This window comes from Dasypus novemcinctus, chromosome 6 (assembly GCF_030445035.2).
Source record: "Dasypus novemcinctus isolate mDasNov1 chromosome 6, mDasNov1.1.hap2, whole genome shotgun sequence".
NCBI classification, from domain to species: Eukaryota; Metazoa; Chordata; class Mammalia; order Cingulata; family Dasypodidae; genus Dasypus; species Dasypus novemcinctus.
In genome coordinates, this window is record NC_080678.1 from 112,714,831 (window position 1) to 112,724,207 (window position 9,377).

At 49.7% G+C, this 9,377-nt stretch overlaps 1 long non-coding RNA gene and 1 pseudogene across 1 annotated transcript; both read left to right on the plus strand.

Annotated features, from left to right (window-relative positions):
* Positions 1 to 1,341: 1,341 nt before the first annotated feature.
* On the plus strand, positions 1,342 to 2,157 carry LOC131278938 (E3 ubiquitin-protein ligase RNF146-like; annotated as a pseudogene).
* Positions 2,158 to 5,314: 3,157 nt separating this feature from the next.
* Positions 5,315 to 8,561, plus strand: LOC131279026 (uncharacterized). The gene is made up of 4 exons (XR_009186368.1): positions 5,315 to 5,365; positions 7,257 to 7,341; positions 7,446 to 7,479; positions 8,491 to 8,561. It is a non-coding gene; the product is annotated as an uncharacterized lncRNA (long non-coding RNA).
* Positions 8,562 to 9,377: the final 816 nt, after the last annotated feature.

The following is a 9,377-nucleotide window of genomic DNA, read 5'->3' on the forward strand; positions in this document are numbered from 1 at the left end:
GACCAGAACAGTGCTGTGCAACTCCTAACAGGGTGAGGGACAAAGAGATGAAGAAGCCGAAACAGCAAACATGAGTTACCAAAACCCCGCAGCAGCTGGGAAGGTCTCCCTTCCCCCACTCCAGTATATTAAGCTGGGGCAAAACCCTGGCTCGCTGCAGTGACTGAGAGGGAACAGACATCTTCCTCCCTGTCAGCTGTTTTAAGTGAAAAGGGATGGGGAACCAGGGGGCTTTTCTTCAGGAATTCGGCCAGTAAAGCCCACATTGAATCTCAGCTGTGGCCAGACCAAAACACAGGAAAGCCAAGACAAACACCAACGAGTGCCATCTGCTGGCCAGTCTGGAAATTATATGGACAAAAACTACTTTTGTTTCTCTCTGTGCCCTGAGAGAAAGTCTGTGCCCCATTAGTGAGTCCATGGCCCTATTTTGATAACTTAAGCTGGGCAATTTTAAAGACTTAGAATAAGTTGAACAAAATATCAAAGAAGAGCTGTGGGGGAAAAAAAAACAATAGGCAAGAGGGAGAAATTGGTCATCAGAGCAAATTCACCAACATTTTCAGAAGCCTAGACATCAGAGAAGAATTACAAGTCATATTATGAAACAGGAAGAGATGGCCCAGTCAAAGGAACATACCAAGAATCCTGAAGACATACAGGGTTTAAGATAGTCAGCGAAAATCATAAACTCTCCTAAATCAGTTCAAAGAATTGAGAGAAAATATTACTAAAGAGATATGGTATTAAAAAGACACTGGGAGAGCACAAAGAACAATTCGAAAGCCTGCAAAGGAAAGTAACAGACCTTACGGGAATGAAAGACACGATGGATGAGATAAAAGTGTGTTAGTGTGAGCCTCTGCACCCGTGGTCCTATGGTCAGTCACATGATGATTGCACATGTCTCTGGCAGCCGTGGGTTCCAAGGCTGAAGAGAAAAAACTGTGAGGTGGCTGCGGCCATGGCAGGAGAGAGAAAGAATCAACAAGCAGTGGAAGGGAAATTACTGTCAACTGACTGCTGGGGAAGAAGATGTTGTATTTTTGTGGCAGGAATCTGTGGGATCTGTAATAGAAATGATGGCTGGTTGTGGTGAAATTGGCCACTCAGTAAACATGTTTCCAATGAACAGGAATGCCGAGTCCTGTTCTAATACCACACTATCTCTAGCTGCCCCTGAATGTGTCCTTTGTCTGCAAACGTGTTCACCCAGGCAGTCTGCCTTGCAAACATGTTTTCTATCTGTGCTGAAAATAAATTCCTAAGGATTTCCTTTACAAACTAACCTTGTTGTTACAAGAAGAGGAAATGGTGAAAATGTGTGGTATTATGAAAGGGATGCATGCTTTCTCCAAAGATAAAAAGAACACTGAAATGCTGATTTCTGGGTTTCTCTATGTTGCTGATCTTGAAAATTTGGTTCAGTGTAGGAGAAATGAACATGGGCATTGCAGGAAGATTAAATAGGATATCATAGATGCCAAAGGGTGTAGCTGGACTTGGGCTGGACTGTGACTTTCCCACTGCAAACTTAGCAAGAGAGAGCTCTGCTGATAGAAAGGACAGTATATTAGCACAGAGGGGAGCTTCAGTTCAGCCTCAGTTGTCCAGAGAAATGCTTGCATCAAAAGGTAGTGCTGCAGGCTTCCTTAACTGATCAGCTACTGCTCCTAACTTCAGTAGATGGTCAGTTAACAAACCCTGCAGCAGCATCCTCTGATGCAAGCACTTCTCTGGACAACTCTTTTGCTCATTTGCAACTGAGAGGAGACAGCATAGCTGAAAGGAACCATAGGGGAGAAGGAGAAGAAGATCAAGAATCAACATCTTCAAGCAGGGGACCAGCTCCAAACACCCCTACTAAGGAAATCGAATCAGATGCCATTAGTGATAGTGAGCATGCATCTGCACTTGATGCATAGCACCCCTTGAACCAACAGAAACTTTTGGTTTCTAATATAAATCAGATAGTAATTGGTAAATCAGATCATTCAGGAACTGATTGCTCAGTAGCAGGGGGGTGCAACAGTGAGTGTCAGAGTCAGATCTAGAATGCCTGATGGACAGTGCACAGTAACTGAAGTTAAAATAAATATAGCTTTCAGCCCCATGCTCAAAGCTGATATGGTTATCTGCAAATTTCTGCCCATGTAACATTATAATCAACCTAATAGTATATTTTGGGAGTGGGGATGGGAAGATAGACCTATAAGTAAAATGTCTAACATGTCTCTGTTGAAAAATTTATTTAATGTAAGGAATTTGGGTGTTAATAGTTGAGAGCTGTTTGGTAATAACCCAGTTTTCTTGAGGTCTGCTTATTTTATAAGAATAAAATATTTTTTCTTCAGTTCTTTTGACCAGTGTGTGTTGTTATCTGTGCATTAAGAGACCTCATCTGACTCTTGCATTGTGTGTTATTTTTTTGCTTGGATTGACATAAAATCATTCATAAAATTTGGTATCTTTGAGATATTTGGTAAGAGTATGAGCAGGAAGCTTAACTTAATGTGAGAATAGATGTGAATTTGGGATTTTAAAATAGATGACTAACAACCATTTTATAGAAAAGTTACTGAAATGTAAATGTAAAGTAAAGTGCTAATACCTTATGCTTTGGGATTTTGTCAGTAATACACTTCATGGCATTCTCATAGACTTTGCTGTCTAGTCCTTGTAGTTCTGAGGTTTCTCTCAATCTGCATTATTCTTTTGATTATGAAATTTATAATTTAATAAATTCCACAGTTTATTAAAAAATACATTAGAGGCACATATGAGTGGATTTAATTTGCTTGAAGAAAGGATTAGTGATTTCAAGGACAGAACATCTGAACTGGAAAAGACAGGAAAATAGAAAGAGAATGGAAAAAATGAAACAGGATCTCACAGAATTGAAGGATAATGGGAAACACACAAACATATGCAATATCTGCATCCCAGAAGAAGAAGAGAATGGAAAAGGGGCAGAAAGAGTATTTGAGGAAATAATCACCAAAACTTCTCAATCCTTAAGAAAGACATCAATATCCAAGAAGGACAGTGCACCTCAAACAGAGTAAATCCTAATAGACTTATCCTGAGATGCCTACTATTCAGAATGACAAATATCAGACATAGAGGTTTCTGAAAGCAGCAAGAGAAAACCTAAGCATCACATACAAGGGAAACACGATAAGATTAATTGCTAACCTCTCATCAGAAACCATGGATGTGAGAAGAAAGAGGTATGATGTACCTAGTACTAAAAGAGAAAAACTACCAGCCACGAATTCTATATCTGGTAAAACTGTCTTTCAAAAATGAGGGTTAGTTCAAAGTCTTCACAGACAAACAAAAACTGATAGAATATGTTACCAAAAGATGAGAATTACAAGAAATACTAAAGGGAAAGCTGCAGCCTGAAAGGAAAAAAACAAGGATGAGAGATTTGGAGAAGAGTATAGAAATGAAGATGATCAGGAAGGATAAATTAAAGGATCAATAGACAGACAATAATAAGCTATGACAATAGAAAATCAAAGGAAAAATGGATGAAATAAGTAATGTCTTTATGGTAATAACATTGAATGTTAATGGTTTGAACTCCCTAGTCATAATACAGACTGACAGAATGCACAAAAAATATATAACCAATCTATTTATTTTCTACAAGAGACTCACCTCAGATGTAAGGACACAATGAGGTTAAAATGGAAGGCTGGAAAAAGATATTCCATGCAAATAGCAACCAAAAGGGAGCTGGAGTCATGACACTGATATTGGACAAAATAGATTTTAAAGGCAAAATTGTTATAAGGGATAAGAAGGTCAATATATATTGATAAAAGGAAAAATTCACCAAGAAGAAATAACTGTAGTAAATATTTATGCACCTAACCTGAGTACCCCAAGATACACGAGGCACACATTGCCAAAACTGAAGGGAGAAACAGATGTTTCTACCATAATAGTTGGAGATTTAATACACCACTCTCAGTACTGGATAGGACATCTGGACAGAGGATAAATAAAGAAACAGAGAACCTGAATAATATGATAAAGGAACAAAACAGAATAGACAGCCATAGAGCATTGTACCCCCAAACAGCAGAATACACATTCATTCAAGTGCTAATGGATCTTTCTCCAAGATACACCATATCTTGGGTCATAATACAAGACAATAAATTTAAAAAGATTGAAATTATATGAAACACTTTCTCTGATATAATAGAATGGAGCTGGAAACCAATAAATATATAAACATCAACTCTTAAATAATCAGTGAGTCGAAGAAGGAACTAGAAAAAGAACAGCGACCTAATCTCAAATTAAGCCAAAGAAAAGAAATACTAAAAATCAGAATAGAAATAAATGTAATTGAGGACAAAAAACAATAGAGAGAATCAATCAAACCAAACATTGATTCTTTAAGAAGATCGACAAAATCAACAAACAATTAGCTAGACTGACAAAGAATAAAAGAGAGAAGGCACAAATAAATAAATGAGATGGGAGCATTACTACTGACCCTGCAGAAATAACTGAGATAATGGGAGAATACTATGAATAGCTGTAGGCAAAAAAAAAACTACATTTACAACTTTGTTGCAGACATCACGAATAAATTAAAGAAGTATGGCTTCTCCGAGCTGCGGGCCCCTTGGGGTGTGTGAGGTCAGCCCAGGCCAGGCAGAGCACACATCCCTTGGAGCCTCCAGGGGCCTGCATGTCCCTCGGGTGGGAGCCCCGAGCCCAGGGCTCTGAACCAGGGCAGAGGACAGATGGACAGATGCCAGTGGATGCCCCCTGTGGTGGCCAAGGGGTGGTGCCAAGGGGGGGAGCTCAGTAAAGTCCATCCATGGCCAGGACAGGAAGTGGTGACCAGCTCCCCAGAGAGGTCTAATTGTTGGAGGAGGGGTGATGGGGGAAGGGAGATGGGGGAGGGGAAGGAGGGACAGAGTTGCAAGAATATCACAGTAGAAGGGAGACGCCTCAGAGATGCGAGTGCAGGTCTTGATGTCACTGCAGGTGTGTGCAGGTGTGTGCAGGTGTGCACAGGTGTGCACAGGTGTGTGCGTGCATCTTCTGGGGTGTTGGGCTCTAGGGGTGGGCAGAATGCCATCTTGACACCCGCTCTTGTGTGAAGCCTCCAAGTCCTTCACTCAAGTTGTTGGAACTGCCTGGTGGGGAGTGGGCCCAGATGTGAGATGTGGTGGAGAGGGGGCGGCTGGGTGGGGGCCTGGCCTGGCTGCCTGGGTGTGCGGCTTCCAGCTGTGAGCGGCTCTCACAAGGTGCTTCCTCACAGCCCGAAAATGCGGATCTGCTTCATCACCTTCGACTCTCAGGGCTACGTGTCCATGGACCTCACGTCAGATGAGTAAGACCCCCCTGCCCTCAGTGGACCTGGAGGCCCCGCAGGGCAGCGAGGAGCGAGCCCCAGCATCAGGCTGGCCCTCACTCAGGACCCGGGTTCCTTGGGGATGCCTGGCACCTGGCACTGTCTCCCCCAGTGTTCTCTCCTCACCCCTTCTCCTGTCTTCCTTCTGTCCCGGGCACCCATGGCAGCATGTCCCTTCATCAAAGTCTCTGAAGAGTCCAGGGACCCAGGGGGGCTGGTGGAGACTCGTGGGTGTCCTGTCCCAGCCCTGCCTGTGCTGTGAGCCCAGCTCTGTGCCTGCTCGTCCCCCTCTAGATTTGGGGGGGGGGCAGGGTCCGAACCAGGCGGGATGATGGGGGCAGTCAGGGTGCTGGAGCAAAGGGTCCGGGGAAGCCAGAGTGGGCCAAAAAGAGGAGCCCAAGGGCAGGTTCCCACAGGCATGGGGCGGGCACAGCTGGGGGCACGTGGTGGCCTGAATAGGGTCACAAAGCCTGGGAATGGGGCTGGCAAAGTGCCTGGTGCCCACAGGGTCCAGGCACTTGGGGCGCCAGTGCTGGGGCCCCATCCTGAGTGGAGAGCCCAAAGGAGCCTTGGGTACATGTCAGCCTGGGGGTGGCACCTGGGGGTGGAGAAGCGCGCTGCCCGCACCTTGTAGGGAAGTCAGGGCAGCAGGGGAAGCAGGAGGCAGTACCCAAGGGAGGGTGCTGTGGGGGGGGCCAGGCCTCCCCATGGTGCTCCAGGAGGAGCTGCAAGGGCTGATGCTCTGGGCAGGGGTGAGAGTGTGGAGGGGGAGTGGGTGTCCTGTGGGTTTGGAGAGATGGAAGGAAGCAAGTCTTGGAAGGCCCCTGGGTGGGGCCGTGGTGTCCAGGGGAAGCTGGCTTGCGGTAGGAAGCCCCCCCCCCAGGCAGGGCGGCTGTGGGAGCCATGCAGGAGGGACACATGCAGGGAGCCCCGAGTCCTCAAGCAGCAGCCCTGGGTGCGCATGGCCTGCAGCAGAGCTGGGGCAGCCTGGGACTGGTGCTCCCACAGGTGCTCCCTGCCTGAGCTGAGGAGGGTGGGCAGAGGGGCGGGGTAGGACCTAAAGGGTCCCTGGACTTGAGAGCAGAGGGAGCCCGACCCCCTGGGGGTGTGTGGAGAGCGTGTGGCTACAGGCAGCAGGTGCAGGGTCCTGGAGGGTCTGTTGTGGGGGCAGAGGCTAGAGCTCAGGGACTGGGTGGCCCCTGCTGGGGTGTCAGGAGAGTGAGACCAGGGAGGGGGGGTCCTAGCGGAAGAGGCACCTGCAGGAGGAGGGGCTTACCCAGGGAGGCGGAACCTGCACACCAGCCTCCAGGGGTCCCAGCCCCACCTCCTGGGCTGGGCGGGCCTGTGAGGCCGCCCCCACTGCCCCCCCTCTGCCCACAGCCCACCCTCCTCCCAGCTTTCGGCCTTTCTCCCGCAGCAGCCCAGGAACCCTCTTAGGCCTATTTGCTGCTTCCTCTAGCACTGACACAAGCATCTAGTGGCACTGAGCTCCCCCCCAGGGGGCTGCTGAACAGGGGAGGGGGTGGGCAGTGGAGAAGCAGGACGAGCTTTCCCAAACTCAGCCTCCAGTCGGCCGCCTGCCGGGGGTCCCCCAGGAGTTCCACGGAAACACTGGTCCCTCGTGAGTGCTGCCTCGCAGCTGCACGTGCAGGGATGCCCCCACTGTGGAGTGGACGGTCAGAGGCAGGGCCCCTGGGGCTGGGGGCTGGGTGCTTTGGGTCAGGGATGCACCCAGCAAGCCAGGCCGAGCCCATGGGGACAGCGGAGTTCTGTCTGCATGTGAGATGCACCCGCGTCCTTTCACGTCCACGCAGAGCCGCTGTGGGAGGGCCACGCCCACCTCCACTGCCTTCTCCATGTTGCGTTTCAGAGAATATCTTCAACAAGGTCTTCGGAGACTCATGCGTGAGCGTAATCTGGTGTCATCTTCCTACGTGAATGAAGGACTAGAGAAGGTACAGCTGCTGGAGCCTGGGGCGTTCATCCTTCCGTATCACGTTCTTGGAGGGCTCCTTGCTCATCTAACCCCCTTGTCCAACATTTCCTTCTTTTGTTGCAGGCAAATATGATGATGAGAAAATCCAGCTCTCAAGGTAAGCCCCCTCCTGCCCTCCGTGTTCTCAGGGGTCGAGGGCAAAGCCGGGCTTGGGCATCAGTGCATTTGGGTCCCCAACCCTCCCCCACGTTCTAGCTCTGAGCTGGAGGAAGTTCCTTATGGTCTCAGAGTTAGAATCCTCCTCTGTACAAGGAGGCTAAGATAATACCCACCTCGCCTTTATGAGAACTAAGGTACCTGCCTGCACCTTTGGTCTTGAGAGGCTGGAGGTGCGTCCAGGTGAGGCCACTTCCCTCTCTGACATGCACTTGGGAAAAGAAAAGGAAGCAGCCGAGGGCCCCACACAGATGTAGGGTTTGGTTTATGGATCTTCTCGATTGCCACCTTTTGTTGCTTGCTGCACCCTCTGAGCTGCACTGTGGCTTTCAGCTCTTCTTCCTTCCACCCTGTGCCTCCCTCCCTGATGGTGTTGGGTGCTGTCCTCAGACCAGGAATGACATCCTTCCAGGCTTCTCAGGGGGCTGCACTGGGGTTTGCAGAGCCCTTGGCTGGGTGCATGGTCCCCTGTCAAGGGCCTTGGCCAGGGGCCCTGGGGCCCAGGACACGGGCAATAACCCCCAGGCCAGCCCTGATCAGGGATCCCTTACCCTAAACCTGCAGCCCACCCATTACAGCAGGTCAGCCTGTGGTCTCCCTGCTGTTCTGGGGTCTTGCACCTGTCAGGTGCATGAGATGGGTTTCCCTTCCTGGCACAGCTGGTACCATCTGGTGGGGGAGGGTGGGGCAGCCCAGCAGGAGGGCCCTTGGTGGGCTCAGTCTCCTGTCTGCCAGGTGGGTCCTGGGCTCAGGCCCTTCTCTGCTGAAAGCCTGCAGAGTAGGGTGGCTGGCACATGCGCCTCCCATGAGCTGCCCACGCCTTGCCTGTGAGGACTTGGTGTGGGGCACTGGGCCGTGTCCTGGCATGGGCAGCCCTGAAGATCTGCCGCCATGGCTCCCTGGTGCACCCCATGTGCCATTCCCAACTGGCCCCTCTTTGCTTGTCCTCCAGGTAGGAAGGTCACCAGAGTGGTCTATGCTCTGACGGCTGCAAAAATACCTGAAGGGGCAGACTGGCTGGCTGTGGAGCAAGTGAGTCCAATCCATCATTACAGCCATTATGCTGCACTGATTCTGGGGAATTCTACTCAGCGCCTTCTTTCTCTTAGTCTCGAAAGGCTCAGAAGATGGGAGCGATCATTTTCGCCATTGGTGCAAACGAGTTTGAGCAAAAACAGGTAAGTGAGAACAGGTAATGCAGGGGCCGCCCTTGAGCCTGGTTGGGGGCAGGTGTCAGAGGCTGCTTTCCCCGGGTAGCCCAGGGATGCCATCCTAACCCCCCCCCCAATTACTTGGGTCTACCCCATCCACTTTAAAGGATGGAGTTGGAGGGCTCGGTTGCACCCCAGCTGAGGGTGGAGGCCGCCCCCCATGAGTTCTGCTGCAGATGAAGGATCTAGTTCCAGGGAAACACTGCCCAGACCCTGATGTGTTGGCCAGGCACTGTCCCATTTGTGGAACCAGCTGCCCCTTCCATGCCCTGGCTCCATGTCCCAACCACCTCTTCTCCCTCGTAGCTGGAAGGAATTGCAGAATCCAAGGACCATGTGTTTGGGGTCCCTGATCTGAACTCCCTGTCAAGCACCAGTTCCCAGGTGAGTGGGAACTGGAGGTGAGAACCCCGATGGGAGTGAGAAGCTGAAAGTGAGGAGGGGCTTGTTGAGAATCTCCCCACAGCTCACCCCCTGCCCTTCTGCCCACTGTGGATTCTAGGTAATTGAGAAGAGCTGTATCGAAATTAAATCTCTGGAGCCTACCAGTGTCTGCATGGGAGGTAAGGGCTGAGGTGTCACTGGTGTAGACAGAGGTATGTGTGTGCATGTGTATGTGCATCCATGT